Source organism: Taeniopygia guttata, chromosome 24 (genome assembly GCF_048771995.1).
Source record: "Taeniopygia guttata chromosome 24, bTaeGut7.mat, whole genome shotgun sequence".
In the NCBI taxonomy this organism is placed as follows: Eukaryota; Metazoa; Chordata; class Aves; order Passeriformes; family Estrildidae; genus Taeniopygia; species Taeniopygia guttata.
The window spans coordinates 5,177,275-5,192,536 of NC_133049.1; the positions used below are offsets into that span (position 1 = coordinate 5,177,275).

At 50.9% G+C, this 15,262-nt stretch overlaps 1 protein-coding gene across 3 annotated transcripts in view; it reads right to left on the reverse strand.

The window, feature by feature from the left end:
- The window catches only part of GRIK4 (glutamate ionotropic receptor kainate type subunit 4), a 206,139-nt gene extending 200,275 nt beyond the window's left edge, over window positions 1-5,864 (reverse strand). For 2 of the 3 annotated variants that reach the window (XR_012051889.1, XM_072918291.1), the window contains exon 1: window positions 5,732-5,864. The gene's annotated coding sequence lies outside the window, so the exon portion shown is untranslated. Of the gene's footprint in view, window positions 1-4,384; window positions 5,475-5,731 lie in introns of those variants that run through there. The other variant, XM_072918292.1, reaches the window with a different exon arrangement.
- Between the last annotated feature and the right edge of the window lie 9,398 nt (window positions 5,865-15,262).

Below are 15,262 nucleotides of genomic sequence, written 5' to 3' on the forward strand. Positions count from 1 at the left end.
GAGGCAGCGTGTGGGTATTTGGTTACAGAGCTGCTCACGTGCAATGAGGACAGAAAATAAATGTTCTGGGGATGACAGCTGGCTCAGGGAGGTGCAATCCAGCAGCAGCAGAACCCTCTGGGCTCTCCAATCCCCCTCCCAGCAGCAGGGACCCCTCAAATTCTGCACTTCAAACTCAGAACATCCCCAGGGCTCCGGGATGGAGGCACCACGGGCATGGGGGGAATCATCCCTGGAGATGGACAGCTGATCTCGGCTCCTTCATCCCTGAGCCATCATCTTCCTCCTTGGGGAATCCAGGGGATGGCCCCAGCAGGACTCAGCAAAGTTCCCCTTGATGGATTCCACAGCAGCAAATCCACGCAACGCTGGCACAGTCCGGACACGCAGAGCCCCTGCTCCAGCAGCAGCAAATCCCTGGGCTGGGGGGCTCTGGGAGAGCAGATGTCACTGCAGAGCCCTCTCTGAACCACACAGAGATGGACAGAGCCCCGTTTGCCCCAGCAGAGCAGCTCCTGGGGCTCCCCAGCACCTGCACCTCGTCCGCACAGCCCCAGGCGCTCCTCAGCTGCACACAAACCACACCAACCCTTCATGTCCCTGCCTGTCCTCCTGCTAGAGTGCCACACAATCACCCAGGATTTGTTATCAGGAAAGGAGTTTTCAGGTTTTCAGGAAAAATCAGATTTTCCCTTTTTTTCATATGCTCAAATTTGAGTTACACCAACTGCTGCTGCAGTGGCCGAAGCGCCGCACGCTCCAATCCAGCAGCTTTCACTCTTAATTCTTGCCAAAAAATCCCTTCCTGTTAGCATGTTCACTCTCCCTAACCCAGCTCTGATCCATTTCCACCTCCAAATCATTAAAGATAATAAATAAGCCCAGCCTCAGTGTGAGGAACCCTCACATAATCACGTATCTATGCTCCCATCAGCACTCGGCCATTACACTTCTATTTTCTGCAGCTTAACTAGGAAAGCCAGCACTGAACTCTGCCCCTTATCCCACTGCTATTTATTGCCCACATTCTGCTATTTATTTCCTAAAATAGTCTCTTTTGGGTGGATTTAATGAAATATCCAAATAAATTAGGCCCGTTGGAACATGTTGAACTCTTATTTCCTCGGCCTTAGGAAGGAAGGCTTCCCTACTGGGCAGCCATCCTCTGCAATAAACTGTGGTGATTTGACCCCCAGGGATAAAGCATCCAAGTATTTGAGGGATAATTAGGCCCTCCCAGCAGGCACAGAAGAAAAAACTCAGTTAGTTGATATCCCAGCTCGTGCTCAGGTTTGGTTTCTGGACAGGCAGAGTGGCAAAAATTCCTGCTGCAGCCATCAGCTCCCTCTGCCATGGCCTGGGAGGAAGAAACTGCATTGCATCTAACCCAACATGGAATATAAAATCTGAGTTACGTGTTGTCTCTCGTTAGTTTTAAAGAAAAAGACAAGTCATGACATAATAATTTGTGTCCAGGGTTGTTTTTTTTTTTTTTCTCTTAAAGCTAACGACAGTGACCACACATAGGGGAGAATTTGAAGGTCTGACTCCAGTTAGGCAAAGCTGTTTTTGCTGCATGAGAGGGCTCTCAAAACTAGTTCAAAACTGTCCTCACTCCATTCCCCTGGAAGCTGTGACAAGTTTTTGTTTTAGGGAAAGTGTCTTTACATGAGCATTCTTGAAATGCTCAGTAATGGAATGACGGGCTGGATATAAAAATTGGACTTGGAAAAGAAAACATAGATGAATTTGCAAGGTTCATGGTTATTTTCTATCATTCAAGTCTTTTTATTAAAAAATTCTTACAGTGTCATGGAAATATTACCTTTTTATTCCCCCCTGTATCTTCTGTTAGGAAATCCAAGCTTAAAACCAGGATAAATCAGCTTTAAATTGTTTTGTTGTTCATCACCGTATCCCTTCCCAATGACCTGTAGCTTGGAAAAGGATTCTGGTCTCTCTTCAGCCGCAAGATCTCAAGATAAAATTGAATATTCATTTTAAATTAATATTCAATACTCAAGGAAGAGGAGAAGGAAGAGGTGTCCTCCACTTTATGTTTACACCTGTTGCTCTTTTACACCTGATTTACCTCAGATCTACTGATTTGGAACACTTTGGGTGCATTTCTCCCTCTTTGAACAATCCAATCACTGCTAATGCCCCGCACTGGGCACTGCCAGCTCTGTCCTGCCAGCAGCCACTCCCTGTGACCAGCATGGAAACGCTCCTGCTTTATCCTCTGGAATATCCCTGTCCATGGAATGAGATGAGCTTTAATTCCCTTCCAACCCAAACCGTTCTGGGCTTCTCCTCTCTGCTCCTCGCTGCATTTTCCTCCTCCTCCTGCACAACCAATCCCACATCCATTAGCAAACAAATCTTCCAGAGGCACCAGGACAACCACAAAAATCCCTGTGTGTTACCACCACAATCTGTCCTTGCAAGCTCCATCCCACAAATGAAGTTATGATGAGGATCCTTAAAACTGCTCCATTACCTCTCACAGATTTTACACCTTCTTTTATCTCTCCAAACCCCCATTTTTCCTGTCAGGGACCCCAGGACAGCGTTAGAGGCTGCCCTGAGGTGACAAAGAGGAGTTTGCATCCTCCTGTGCACAGGCACAGCTCCAGCAATCCCACAATCTCCTCTCTGGACAAATTCTTCCTCGTGGAGCTGCTGATACCCCAGTGATTCCTCCCTCAGGTTTAGGCAACACCCTCCAAGCTGTTCTCATCCTGCTGAGCCACAATTTCACTGTTCCTCCTGTTCACACACAGCAAGAGGTGCCTTGTTTTAACAGATTCCTCACCTTTTATGTGCTGCCTTAGAAACCTCCTGCCCCAGAACAAAAAACATTTCTGAGGAGGCTTGCAAAATTTCTGTCTTGCCTTCTGCCTGCCTAGGAGCATGGAAAATAAATAAAATCTGACCCCAACAAGTGCTGCCCACAAAGATCTCTCCCCAAAGTCAGTGAAAATCAATATCCACACCTCAGGAACATCAGCAAGCCTTTAAAAAGGGCAAGACATCGACTGTCTGCACATGCTGAGTGCTGAGCAAAACCAGAATAAAGCTAATATTGCCTTCAAAAAAATGAAGTTTCTTGGAGGAGAGTGTTCTCCTCTGCCTGTCTGACCCTAGGGATGTATCAGCTCCTTCATCTCTCGTGTCAGCCCTTGCTCCTCCTCTCCCCTGCTGACCCCAAAGCCTTTCCCTGCACCCACCCAACCATCCCCCAGTGAATCCCCCCAGCTTCTCCTCCAGCTGAGCCTTTCCTCTGGCCCTGTTCCAGATGGAAAACCAGCAGGTTCCTCCAGGAGGAACAGGAATCTGATCCCACATGGAACACACAGGTCCCACATCACAGCCACGTACTTCCCCACCACCATTTCCCCTGCAACCAGCCAGGATTTAGCTGAGGATCCTCCCAGCTCCTGGGGGAGTTTAAAATTCACTCTCTGCTTTTCCTCCAAGCCGAGACATCAATGTGAGCACACACACACAGGCGCAGGAGATGAGATTTCCTGGCACACTGAAGATTTCAGGATACTTTGCAGGCAGCCCTGCCCCTGCCTTGCCTCGCTGCTCCTCTGATGAGCTCTGAGGAGCCCAGGTCCCTCAAATCCTGCCCTGCTCACCCCCAGATCGCTGAGTGCTCCTTGGCACCGAGGTCTCCAGACCTCTGCCAGCCCACATCACTCCTTGGCTGCTTTTCTTTGCACAGCTTGCAAAAGAAACCTCCAGCAAGAAACTTGCAGCAGCATCTCTGTGCCTCTGGAAGCTGCTGCTCTAAATCAGCCAGTCTTTTCAATGAGGTGTTCATGTCTTTATCCCAAGATTTTGGGATAAAGCCCTTCATTTTGGGGTTCACCTTCCCCAGGCAGCCTGTTCCCACCACACCGGAGCCAGATCACAAAGGGTCTAAGAGAAATGGCCAGTTAAAGGGAATTTTTGAAAAAGAGCATTCTCCTTCCGTGCGCTGCCACTCTCTGCTCGGCACAGCCTGTCAGCAGCTCCCTCTTCCCCAAAATTCCAGGTGTCTCATCCCAGGCTGTTCATTCCTGCCAGGTGCAGGGGAACCACAGAGAGCCACGCAGCAACTTTCCCAACTTCTGTCTCCGCTCCTCAGGCCCAGCCCTGCGATGGAAACCGAGAGGAGCAGGTTCTGCCTCTCACCATCGATTTCTGCGCGCAGATGCTTTCCCTTCAAACCCCCAGCTCCAGACACATCGATACCGAAGCGGGTTTGCATCGAGACACTTTAAACGCGCCTTGGCGCGGTGGGAGCCTCACTGCGGATCGTTTCTCCCTCTCTGTGATACAAGACTCGAGCAAAGCACGGCAGGGATGCCCCAGCACGGCCACATCCCCCTCCTACCTGCGAGCACACAGGGCTGAGCAGCCAGGAACGGGCGGCAGGGGCAGCTGCCGGGTCTGGCAGCTCCTGGGCAGAGCCGGAGCTCCTGGGGGATGCTCCCGGCTCTCTCCGATGCTGTAGGCTCCCGACTCGCTGCCCAGGGAGGCGGGGAGGGCTCTGCTCCCGGCTGCCTGCAGCCCTCACATCCAGCCGGGATGCGGCTGCCGGAGGAAAGGCTGCCTCGCCTCGCCGGCACAAAGGGGTTGGCTCCTCCTGGGGGGATCTCCCGTGGGGTGGGGGATGCTGGAGCCCCGTCAGAGCGGCCGGGATGCGGTGGCAGAGCGAGATGAGCCGTCCCTCAGCATCCCTCGCTAGTGGCAGGTCTCCGGGGATGCTCCGGCCAGCAGCACCTCCCCGCCAAGTGTGGGGACAAAGCCAACCCCACCGGGGGCCGCTTAACCCCCCCAGGGCCACATCCCCGCGGTCTCAATCCTGCCCAGGGAAACAATCCAGCCCGGTGGATGGCGAGAGCCGAGCAGCACTCGCAGCATCTCGCACCTACGCAGAGCCCCGGCCCGAGCCGCAGCTAAGCCGGAGTTTGGGCATAAATCAGCGGAATAAAGTTAGGCCTAGGGAGAGGTTTCTGCGCGGAGTTTCCCCCGCACACTGGCCGGGCTCGGCGCTGCCGGTTCAGCACCGGGGTCTGGCAGCATCAGCCCCGCACGTCTGCGCACGCAGCGAGCACCTCAGCGATCCCAGCGCGAATCGTTCCCGAGCACAACTCCGCACAAACGCCTTCCAGAACAACGAACCTTTCCTCCCCCATGCCAAACCTGAGCGAATACGGGTTAAAGAGCGTTTTCCTCGCCGCCTCCGAGCGCGGCAAGCCCGGAGCCCGCGGGGAGCATCCCTGCCCGCCGCCCGCTCCCGCAGCCGGGAGCCGCTCCCCGGTGACCCGCACGGGTCGGAGCCACCCCGAGTGTCCCCTCCCCGCGCTCTTTGAACTTCAGCTCTGCTCGGAGCCCCAGCGTGGCATTTTCCAACTCTTGGTGCGCTAAAACACCGCAAAGGGCTGGTCCCAAAGTCCTTCAGCGAGTGCGGGAGGCGGTCGGGGGGTACCGGCGGTGGCCGAGGGGGGCTGGATGTGGCCGGGGAGGGCTGGATGTGGCCGGGGAGAGGAGAACCGAGTGCCAGCCGGGGGCACCGCCGGCAGCCAGCGAGCGGCGGCGGCTGCGGCTCGGAGCGCTCCCGGCCCCGCGGCCCCGCGCCGAGCATCCCGCGGGGGTCCCGGGGCATCCCGCCCGCCCCCCGGCCCGGCCGCCATCCCCCCCGAGCCCCGCATCCCCCACCGCTGCCCGCGGCTCGTACCTGGGCTGGGCTCTGCCCGCGGCTGCTCCGGCCCCGCTCCGGCAGCGGCGGCCGCGGGTCCCCGGCGGAGGGCGGGGGAACTGCAGGGGGCGGGGGCGGCACGGCACGGCACGGCACGGCACGGCACGGCACGGCACGGCACGGTACGGTACGGTACGGCACGGTACGGTACGGTACGGCACCGGCACGGCACGGTACGGCACGGTACGGTACGGTACGGTACGGCACCGGCACGGCACGGTACGGCACGGTACGGTACGGTACGGCACCGGCACGGCACGGTACGGCACGGTACGGTACGGTACGGCACCGGCACGGCACGGCACGGTACGGCACGGCACCGCCGGGGACACAGGCACCGGCACGGCACGGCACCGCTGGGGACACCGCTGGGGACACCGGCACGGCACCGGCACCGCCCGGACGGGAGCGAGCGGGGCCAGGGAGAGAGGGAGGCAGGAGGGGAGAGCGGAACAGGGATGGATGGATGGATGAGAGGAGAGGATCTGGGATGGATGGAGGGGTGCAGGGAGAGCAGGGATCCGGGATGGATGGAGGGATGAGAGGAGAGCAGGGTGAGATGAAGGGATGAGAGGAGAGGATCTGGGATATGGAGGGATGAGAGGAGAGCAGGGGATCCCGGATGGATTAGTGGATGCAGGGAGAGCAGGGCGAGATGGAGGGACAACAGGAGAACGGGAATCTGGGATGGATGGAGGGATGAGAGGAGAACAGGCCAAGACGGAGGGACAACAGGAGAACGGGGATCTGGGATGGATAGAAGGACGACAGGAGAACAGGGATCTGGGATGGATGGACAGACGAGAGGAGAGCAGGCCGAGATGGAGGGATGAGAGGAGAGCAGGGATCTGGGATGGATGGACAGATAAGAGGAGAGCAGGCCGAGATGGAGGGATACAGGGAGAGCAGGGGAGTGGGATGGATCAGGGTGTGCAGGGAGAGCAGGGGGCTAAGGGTGGAAAGAGGACCAGGCAGGATGGAGGGATGCAGGGAGGATGGGAGGCTGCAGGAAGAGCAATGGACCAGGAATGACAGGAGGATTGGGCAGGATGGAGAGAGGCAGGAAGAACAGGACACCAAGGATGGAAGGAGGATCAGGCAGGATGGAGGGATGCACAGAGGATGGGGCACTAAACTGTGCCAGGGGAGGTCTGGGGTGGATCTCAAGGAAAGATTCTTCCCCAGAGGGTGCTGGCACTGCCCAGGCTCCCCAGGGAATGGGCACAGCCCGAGGCTGCCAGAGCTGCAGGAGTGTTTGGGCAGCACTGCCAGGGATGCCCAGAGTGGGATTTGGGGGTGTCTGTGCAGGGCCAGGAGCTGCACTGAGTGATCCACAGGATATTCTGTGGGTTGATGATTCCAAGGATGGAGGGAGCACAAGAATCTGGGATGGAGGGCTCTGAGGAGGGAGGGCAAGGACCAGTGTGGCACAGGAACTATTGCTTCCAACAGTGAGCAGCTTTAAACCCAGACTAAACACCTCTGGTTGGGACAGCTGGGTTTGGGAAAGCTGTGCTTGCTCCCCACACATCCCAAATCCTCAACTGCTTTGGGACTCCTGCCAGCCCCCCGAGTCTCCCTCCACCTCCTCTCCTTCTCCCCTCCCTGAGAAAGACACAGGGTGAGATAATTTTGCTCCCAGCTGCTAAAATCTTCATATTAAAGCTTAACCTCCTCCTGGTGCCCTGAGCAGCCACACGGGCTGGGAAAAGGAGTGTGGCAGAGCCATCCGTGGTGTGAGGCTGGGAAATGCCAGGCAGGATCCTGATCCCTGTGCTGCTCCAGCCTTGCCTGCAGTGCTGCAGTCCTGTCCTCCTGCTTTTGTTTGTTTGTGATGGTGAGGAAAGCAAAGCTTTTAAACCATCCATTAATTGGACTCTTGCATTAAGAGCAATGAACTATTATTTGACAGAAATTCATCTTCCCCTCCTGCTGAGAAGAAATAAGCTGGAGGAAGAGAATCAACTTCACAGGAGAAAAATAAAACGCCTCTGCCTCAGAGACAAATTACTCATGAGATACACAGGTAACAGGCAAGGGGTGTTTGAGCTCATCCCTTTTACACATCATTTCCCTCAGGACAACAGCTACAAGTCAGTGGCTTTGTGACAGATCCCTTTGTCCCAGTGTCCCTGCCCAGCAGGCCGTTCCCAGCATTTATTATTCCTGGAATTGATGAGCATTTCCCTCATCAGGGCTGAGTCTGCTTCTAATTAAGGACTGTGGCCCTGCAGGTCCAGGTTCTGGGGGAGCAGAGGTTTGGCTGGCAGAGCTGGGATTCCTCCTGGAGCCAGAGCAGCCTCTGTGCCAACTCCAGGAGTGGCAGCTGGACAGATCCCACCTCTCAGCTCAGCTCTGAGCACACCTGGGCCAGGCAGGGCTTCCCCATCCACCTCGATCCAGGTGGATTCTGCATCCTCCTCATGGCTCCTGCCTTGTGCCAGCACCCCTCTCTCTTTTAGAGATTTTTCTGCGTGGTTCAGATCCACCTCTGCCATGCCCTGAGTCCTTCATGCATTTATTGGAGCCTCAAGACCTGGAAACCCAGAATTTCTCCAAAATCTCCATGGCATGGCATAAATCAGAATAAATCAGTTAAAGTTAAAGCACCCTGGCAGCCAACAGGGTGAGCTGAGAGCAGGAATCCAGAGGAGACAGCTCCAGAAACTGTCTGCAAAGAAATCTGGTTTGGTTTTTGGGGGAAAAAACCCAGGATTCTAACCACAGGAGAGAGGTTTCCAAAGTGCCTTCTGCTGGGAAGTGTTACGTGGGGAGAGGAGGGGGAGGGAAGGCACCCAGCGAGGTTTAAAATAGAGTTTGGTCATTTTATGAATGAGGTGCTGTGGCACAGTTCCCTGCCAGAGCTGGAGGGTTTGATGACCCAGAAAATGCTGTTTGGGGAAGGAGCTGTTGTTGGTGTGAGGCTGCAAATCCAAGTGTTACGGAGGGGGTGGGATCCCCCTCAGAGACAGGAGGAGATGCTGAGGCTGCCAAAGGCTTTGGGGGTGCTCAGGGCAGGGCACGGCTCCCCCCAGCCAGCCCCGGGTGCCCCTGCCCGGGGAATCCTGCCAGGGATGTTCCCTGGGCTCACCAGGGCACAGGGGAGAGCAGCAGGGCTTGGAAATGGAGCTCCTTGTCCCAGAGAGCAGCACAAAGGCAGGGGACCAGTGCAGGTCCAGCTCAGCACAGACCCCAACCTGTTTGGGGCTCTCAGTCCAGACCCAAACTTGTTTTGGGGTCACAATCCAGACCCAAGCCTGTTTGGGGGTCTCAGTCCAGACCCAAACTTGCTTTGGGGTCTCAATCCAGACCCAAGCCTGTTTTGGGGTCACAGTCCAGACCCAAATCTGTTTTGGGGTCTCAGTCCAGACCCAAACCTGTTTTGGAGTCACAATCCAGACCCAAATACAGTCCAGGGTCTCAATCCAGGCCCAGGGTCACAATTCAGACCCAAACAACACTTTGGGGTCTCAATCCAGACCCAAACACTTTATGGGGTCTCCATCCAATCACAAACACATTTTGAGGCCTCAATCCAGTCCCAAACATTTTTTAGTGTCTCAATCCAGACCTAAACATGTTTTGGGGTCTCAATCCAGACCCAAACAATTTATGGGCTCTCCATCCAGTCACAAACATATTTTGAGGCCTCAATCCAGATCTAAAAACAATTTGGGAGCTTAATCCAGACCTAAACACACTTTAGGGTCTCAGTCCAGACCTGGTGCCACAATCCAGCCCCAAACACATTTTGAGGCCTCAATCCAGCCCCAAACACATTTTGAGGCCTCAATCCAGCCCCAAACACTTTTTGAGATCTAAATCCACCCCTGAACACTTTTTGGTGCCTCAGTCCAGCCCCAAACACATTTTGAGGTCTAAAATGGTTTAGAATTTTTAGACCAAACACTTTTTGGTGCCTCCACCCAGCCCCAAAAGCCTTTCCCCAGCAGCAGCTTTGCCAGGAGGGTGTAGGAAATCCTGTGGTGCTGCACAGGGATGAAGCTGCCCCAGTTTCCCCAAACTCCAGGCTGGTTTTTTTTTTCTGGGAATAATCCCACACCTCCAGACATCTGGAACAAAGAGCCCCCAGCAGTGCCCACTGCTTCCCTCCTAGCAGGTTATTCATCCAAGCAGTTAAATTCCCTTTTTCCTGTCAGCTGCACAGAGAGGGGCTCTGATCTCAAACTGACGTGGAGGTGAGCAGTGAATCATTTAAAAAAAAAAAAATTGCTACATTTATCTACATAGGTGGCTGTATTTCAGCAGAACAGTAAATAACAGCCCCACTGCAAAAACAAAAAGTCAAATTCAGGCAGAGCTGAGAGATTTCAGGGGATAAAAAGCACTGAAAGTCAAGATTTGAGTGACACACAAAGAATAAATCTATTATGGGTGTGGGTTTTTTTTCACCCAGGTTCATAACAAGTTTTTATTGGTAATAGAGGATGTCCAAATGAGATAATTTTATAGATAAGAGCTGCTCTGAAGGAATCGTTGAGAGGAGAAACTAGCCTGTGGTAGTTATATAAAAAAGCCCAGCTAATTATAAATATATATTTAGATAGCTCCAAGAAGTTGGTAGGATGAGTTAGATAAATAAGGAACATTATGTGGAACAGTTTGTTTGCCTTGTCTTCCATGCAAAAAGGAAAATGTGTGTGAATTTCAAGGAGCTGGAGAGGCAGGAGTGGCATCTGCCAAATCCTGCTGCAGGATCTGGGAGGATATTCCTGGTCCCAGCTGAAGAGGCTGTTCCACACCCTGAGTCCCCATTTTCCCCAGAAATGCAGGTGGGATTGGGGATTTAGTGCCTGAAGCTTCCCAAAAATGGATCCCACCCCCTCTCAGGTGCTGCACACGCAGTGAGAGAGCCCTGGGAGATCAGAGCGCCGAAAAAAGGTGAAATATTTAAGGAATTTGGGATTTTTGCCTCTTTAGGGACGGGGAACAGAGCAGTGACAGGATCTCAGGGGGTCACACAGAACATCTCAGCTGCCACAGGACCCATCCCTCAGACAATCATAAATATTGGACTGATCATTTCCAGTCTATCTTTCCTTCCATCACACTTCCCCTTGCTTTTTTTTTGTTCTCCTCCTTGTAATTACTGCATCAAAGGATGTTTTCTCCTCTGTGCATCCCATTCACACCCCAAAGAGAAAGGAAAGCAGTCATTTAAGTGAGGCAGAAAAAAAAAAATCCAACCAAAACCCAACCTCTCTTTGAAATGTGGGGAAAACAAAAGATGAAGAGACAAAAGATGAAGAGACTTTCAAGTCAGGAATGAGTAAGGAAAGGGAGGAACGAAGAATGAAATGAGTCATGGGCAGGTTGGGACAAGGACTCAGGAGGAGACCTCTCATTTTTGCAGCAGGTTCAAGGAATTCCAGCCCTGGCTGTGGTTTTGGGGTAAATTCACCTGCTTTTAAATCTCCACCAGTTTATACTTTTCCAGGCAGAGGTCAGAGGTGTAGAGCCGCCTTTTATCCCTGCAGAACTGCAGGTCTGACTTCTCCCATCAGCACAGGGCACATCTTCCAGCTCTCAGAATTCCATGGAAAGTTCCAGCTCTCGTAATTCCAGCTCTCATAATTCCATGGAAAGTTCCAGCTCTCATAATTCCATGAAGAGTTCCACCTCTTATAATTCCATGGAGAGTTTCACCTCTCATAACTCCACCTCTCATAATTCCATTTAAAGTTCCACCTTTCATAGTTCCAGCTCTCATAATTCCATGGAGAGTCAGGAAAGGAAGGCAGTGAAGGGAAGACTCAGTCCCTAGGGGAAGGAGCACCTGAACAGGGAGATTTGGATCTGCTGTGACCCCAACCTCCAATTTCTGTAAGGAAATTCCAAGCATGGAGCCCTGAAGATTCCATGGAGAGCCACTGCTGAGCCTGGGGGGCTGCCACAGCATTTCCAGCAGGAAAAAACGACTTGGGGGAGAATTTTTTCCAGTTTCTGAGATGGACAGATCCAGTCCAGCCTCAGCAGAGAGTTTTCTCTCAGCTCCCATCTCGCAGAGGGAGATGGATGAGGCAGAGCTCAGCAGTGACAGGGGCAGCTTTATTATGGCACAATAAAGAAATTGCAGAGGAGAAAAGATGAGTTCAATAGAAGCTGCAATCGAGGCTATTTGACTTCTGCTGCATGCACACCCCAAAATGATGGTGATGAATCGTTCAGGGGGGCTTCTGAAATGCAGTCAACCCGAAGTTCCCAAAAAACCAAACGTGCAAAAAAAAAATCAGCATTTGGAGGTGAAAGAACAGGTTAAGGGCAGGCACGGGGGAACATGGGGCAGTTCTGATATGGAGTTTTTGTGGTGAAGAGCCAGAGAAATGGGATTAAACTTCATAGTTTTGAAAGATGGAAGAAGGATTTCAAAATGCCACCAAGAAGGGTTTAATCTCCCCCTCATCACAAGGCCCAAGCAGCTGGAGTTGCATCAAAGCCATCTTTATAAAACTCGAGAGAAAAGGGTTTTTCAAAGCGAGCTGACAAAAGAAAAGCACAAAGCTCTCTCCTCCCTGTGCTAATTCAGAGCTGAGAAGTTGTTTCAGCAGCAGAAGTGGGCTCTGAATTGAATTTTAGAGAGACAGAAGGAAGGGAGATGTGCTCATTAATATCCCAGCATAACAATAACTCCGGATAATGCAAATTATTGCCAAAGCTCCGGAGAGCTGAGAGAAATGGAGATTCACTCTGGAGCTCCACTCCACGGAGTTTATTCAGCAGCACTGAGTAAATATCAACAAGAAGGTTAAAATATTGATCAGGGGAGATGCTCCACGCTGAATAAGCTGCAGACATCTGGAAACAAACAAACTGCTGCAAGAAAGGAAAAGGCTGGGATATTTTGGGGGTTTTATTCTGCCAAAAGCCCAACTCGATGATTTGCAGCTGTAAACTCCCAGCAGCTGAGGAAAAAGGAGGGGAGGGGGAAATTCAGTTTCCTGATTAAAGGAGAGGCTGGTGGTGGATTTTTGGTTTGGGATGTGGAGAAATGCAGGAGGGTTCAAGCAAGAAATGCACTTGGATGGAATAATGGAATTTTTAAGGCTGGAAAAGCCCTTTAAGATTAATAATTGATAATATCAACCCATCACCCACAATGGCACCACCTCGAGTGCCACATCCACAGGATTTTGGATGCTGGCTCCACCACTGCTCCCATGGAGAAACATCAGAAATACCCAACCCAAATATCAGAAATACCCAACCTGAATCTCACCTGGAACAACTCAAGGCCATTTCCTCTCACTCCCAAATTTCCTTCTCCCAGGATTATTTCCCAGAATGCTGAAATCAGTGAATGGGGCAGGACAGCAACGTGCAGCTCTGCAGAAAGGCTCTGAAAGCCCTCAAAAATCACAGCTTTGTTTTCACTGACCTCACCAGGGTGGAGCTGGAAGTGGCTCCTTCAAAACTCCCCTGAGCCTCCTTATTTTAATAACAGGTGTCTAAAAATTTTGGAAGATTTGCTAAAACAGCATTTTAACCCAGGCATATGCTCAGAGTTAACCCCAGGCTCTTTCCCAGCTCGATTTTGGATCAGACTTGGAAGGAAACTCATCCAAATTTTTGGGTTTTTCTTTTTTTTTTCATTCAGGGAGTGCTGGGCCCAGCTCTGATGGGAAACATTTCTCCCCAAAATGCTCAGCCCAACTGGCAAAGAACTCGTGCCAGGGACTGGACAACTTCCATCCTACACCACCCTGCCATCAATATTTTGAAAGAACAAAACCTAAAATCTATTGAGGAGTTGACAAAAAAAAAAAAAAAAAAGGGAAATTATGGGTATTTTTCAGCAAATACCAAAGGGATCTTTGCTGAGAAAACAAATGGATTCAACAGTTGTTTTTTGTCATTTAGGGAGGTGGAGGGACAGAATGCCACCCTAATTGCTCAGAACCATGGAATCATGGAATGGTTTGAGTTGGAAGGGACCTTAAAGCTCTTATAACCCAAAAATAACTCAAAATGACGCAAAAAATGACCCAAAAATAACTCAAAGTGACCCAAAACCGACTCAAAATGACCCAAAATGACCCAAACCCCACCTGCAATGCTTCCCTGAATCTCCCTCATGTCTTCCCTGCCTGTGGAGAGATGAATTCCAGGGTTGTGGATGTGAAAGAACCCCAAAACTGCAGCAAAACAACCCCAAAAATCCCAGCTGGGATTCCAGGGCAGGGGAGCTCAGATTTCTCTGAGCTGCTGAGTTTTTGAATCATTTATTTACAGCAAGGCAGTAAAGGGAAGATATAAAATAACATTTAAACTGGCAAAACACGAAGAGCATCATTAGGAAAGTGTAATAGAGCTCAGATTACCAATTATAATAAAGTAATAAAGAAATCTCTCAAGGAGCTTCGTGTACATAATGCAGACAGGGAAGGAAAAAGAAAATAATAAAAAAAGGAAAAGCTCCCAAGTTTTCAGGAGTAAAGCTGATTTGTTTTCTGTTTTGGTGTTTTTGTTAATTCATTTATTTCTGCCAGCTTGTCTGTCAGGAATCACCACCTTCCAGGGAAGCTAAAGACAGGAATGTCACTAAAGCCAGGGATTCAGAGAGAGCAGCCTCTGCTCAGAAATCACCAAACCCCCAGCACAGATGTTCCCTGTTGAAAAATTCACAGGTTCCCTCAACAGCTGAGTTTTAATTTCACTTCTCTTTTACAGTTCTGGGTCGGTCCCAGCGGAGGGAAGAAGATCCAGCAGCAAAATGGGAATGCAAATAAATATTTGCAAGATGCTGAGGTGAAATTTCACACGGAAGGGCCGCAGAGCAATGATTCCCAACCTTCAAAACAAATTCCCTTTTAAAAATAGCAATAAATTCATAGGATCAATTCATTAATTTAGCTGAATAATGGCTCTGGTTGGATTTAAAAGGACAAAGAAGCCAGAAATGATTTGGGATTGAAAGCAGAACTCCCTGCTCAGGCTGAATTGTTTCAGAGCATCAACTCTGAGTTTCTCCAGAACTCATTAAATTGCTGTCTGTGACCAGGGCAAGCAGAAATTCCTTAAAAAGGTCAGAAATTCCCTAAAAAGGTCAGAAATTCCCTTTATAATCTCACCTGCAGAAGCACCCAGGAGGGCCCTGGGGGTGCAGGACACACCAAGGCTTCAGTTCCTGCAGGGAATCTCCTGCAGGGTCAGCTCAGCTGGGAGCAAGGGGGGGTTTCTTTTCCTGTAGTTGGTGCTCTGTCAATTAATTAATTAAGTAATTAATAATTCATCAAGTCTGAGCAGCAAAAATACTATCAAGGTACTTCAATCTCTGGAAAAAAAATTCATCAGCGCCAAGGAAACTTTCCTTAGCCATCATTTGTCCTTTAAACACTCCAGGCAATTACAGCCAAACCACCCCAAAAAATCCACCAGACAAAGCTCATTTTCCTTTAAGCTTATTTAATGATATTTGAAACGCTTAAATTTTCTATTTCCCAGGTCCTGAAAACAGATTTCTTTTTTTTTTTTTTTTTAAGTGACCAATAT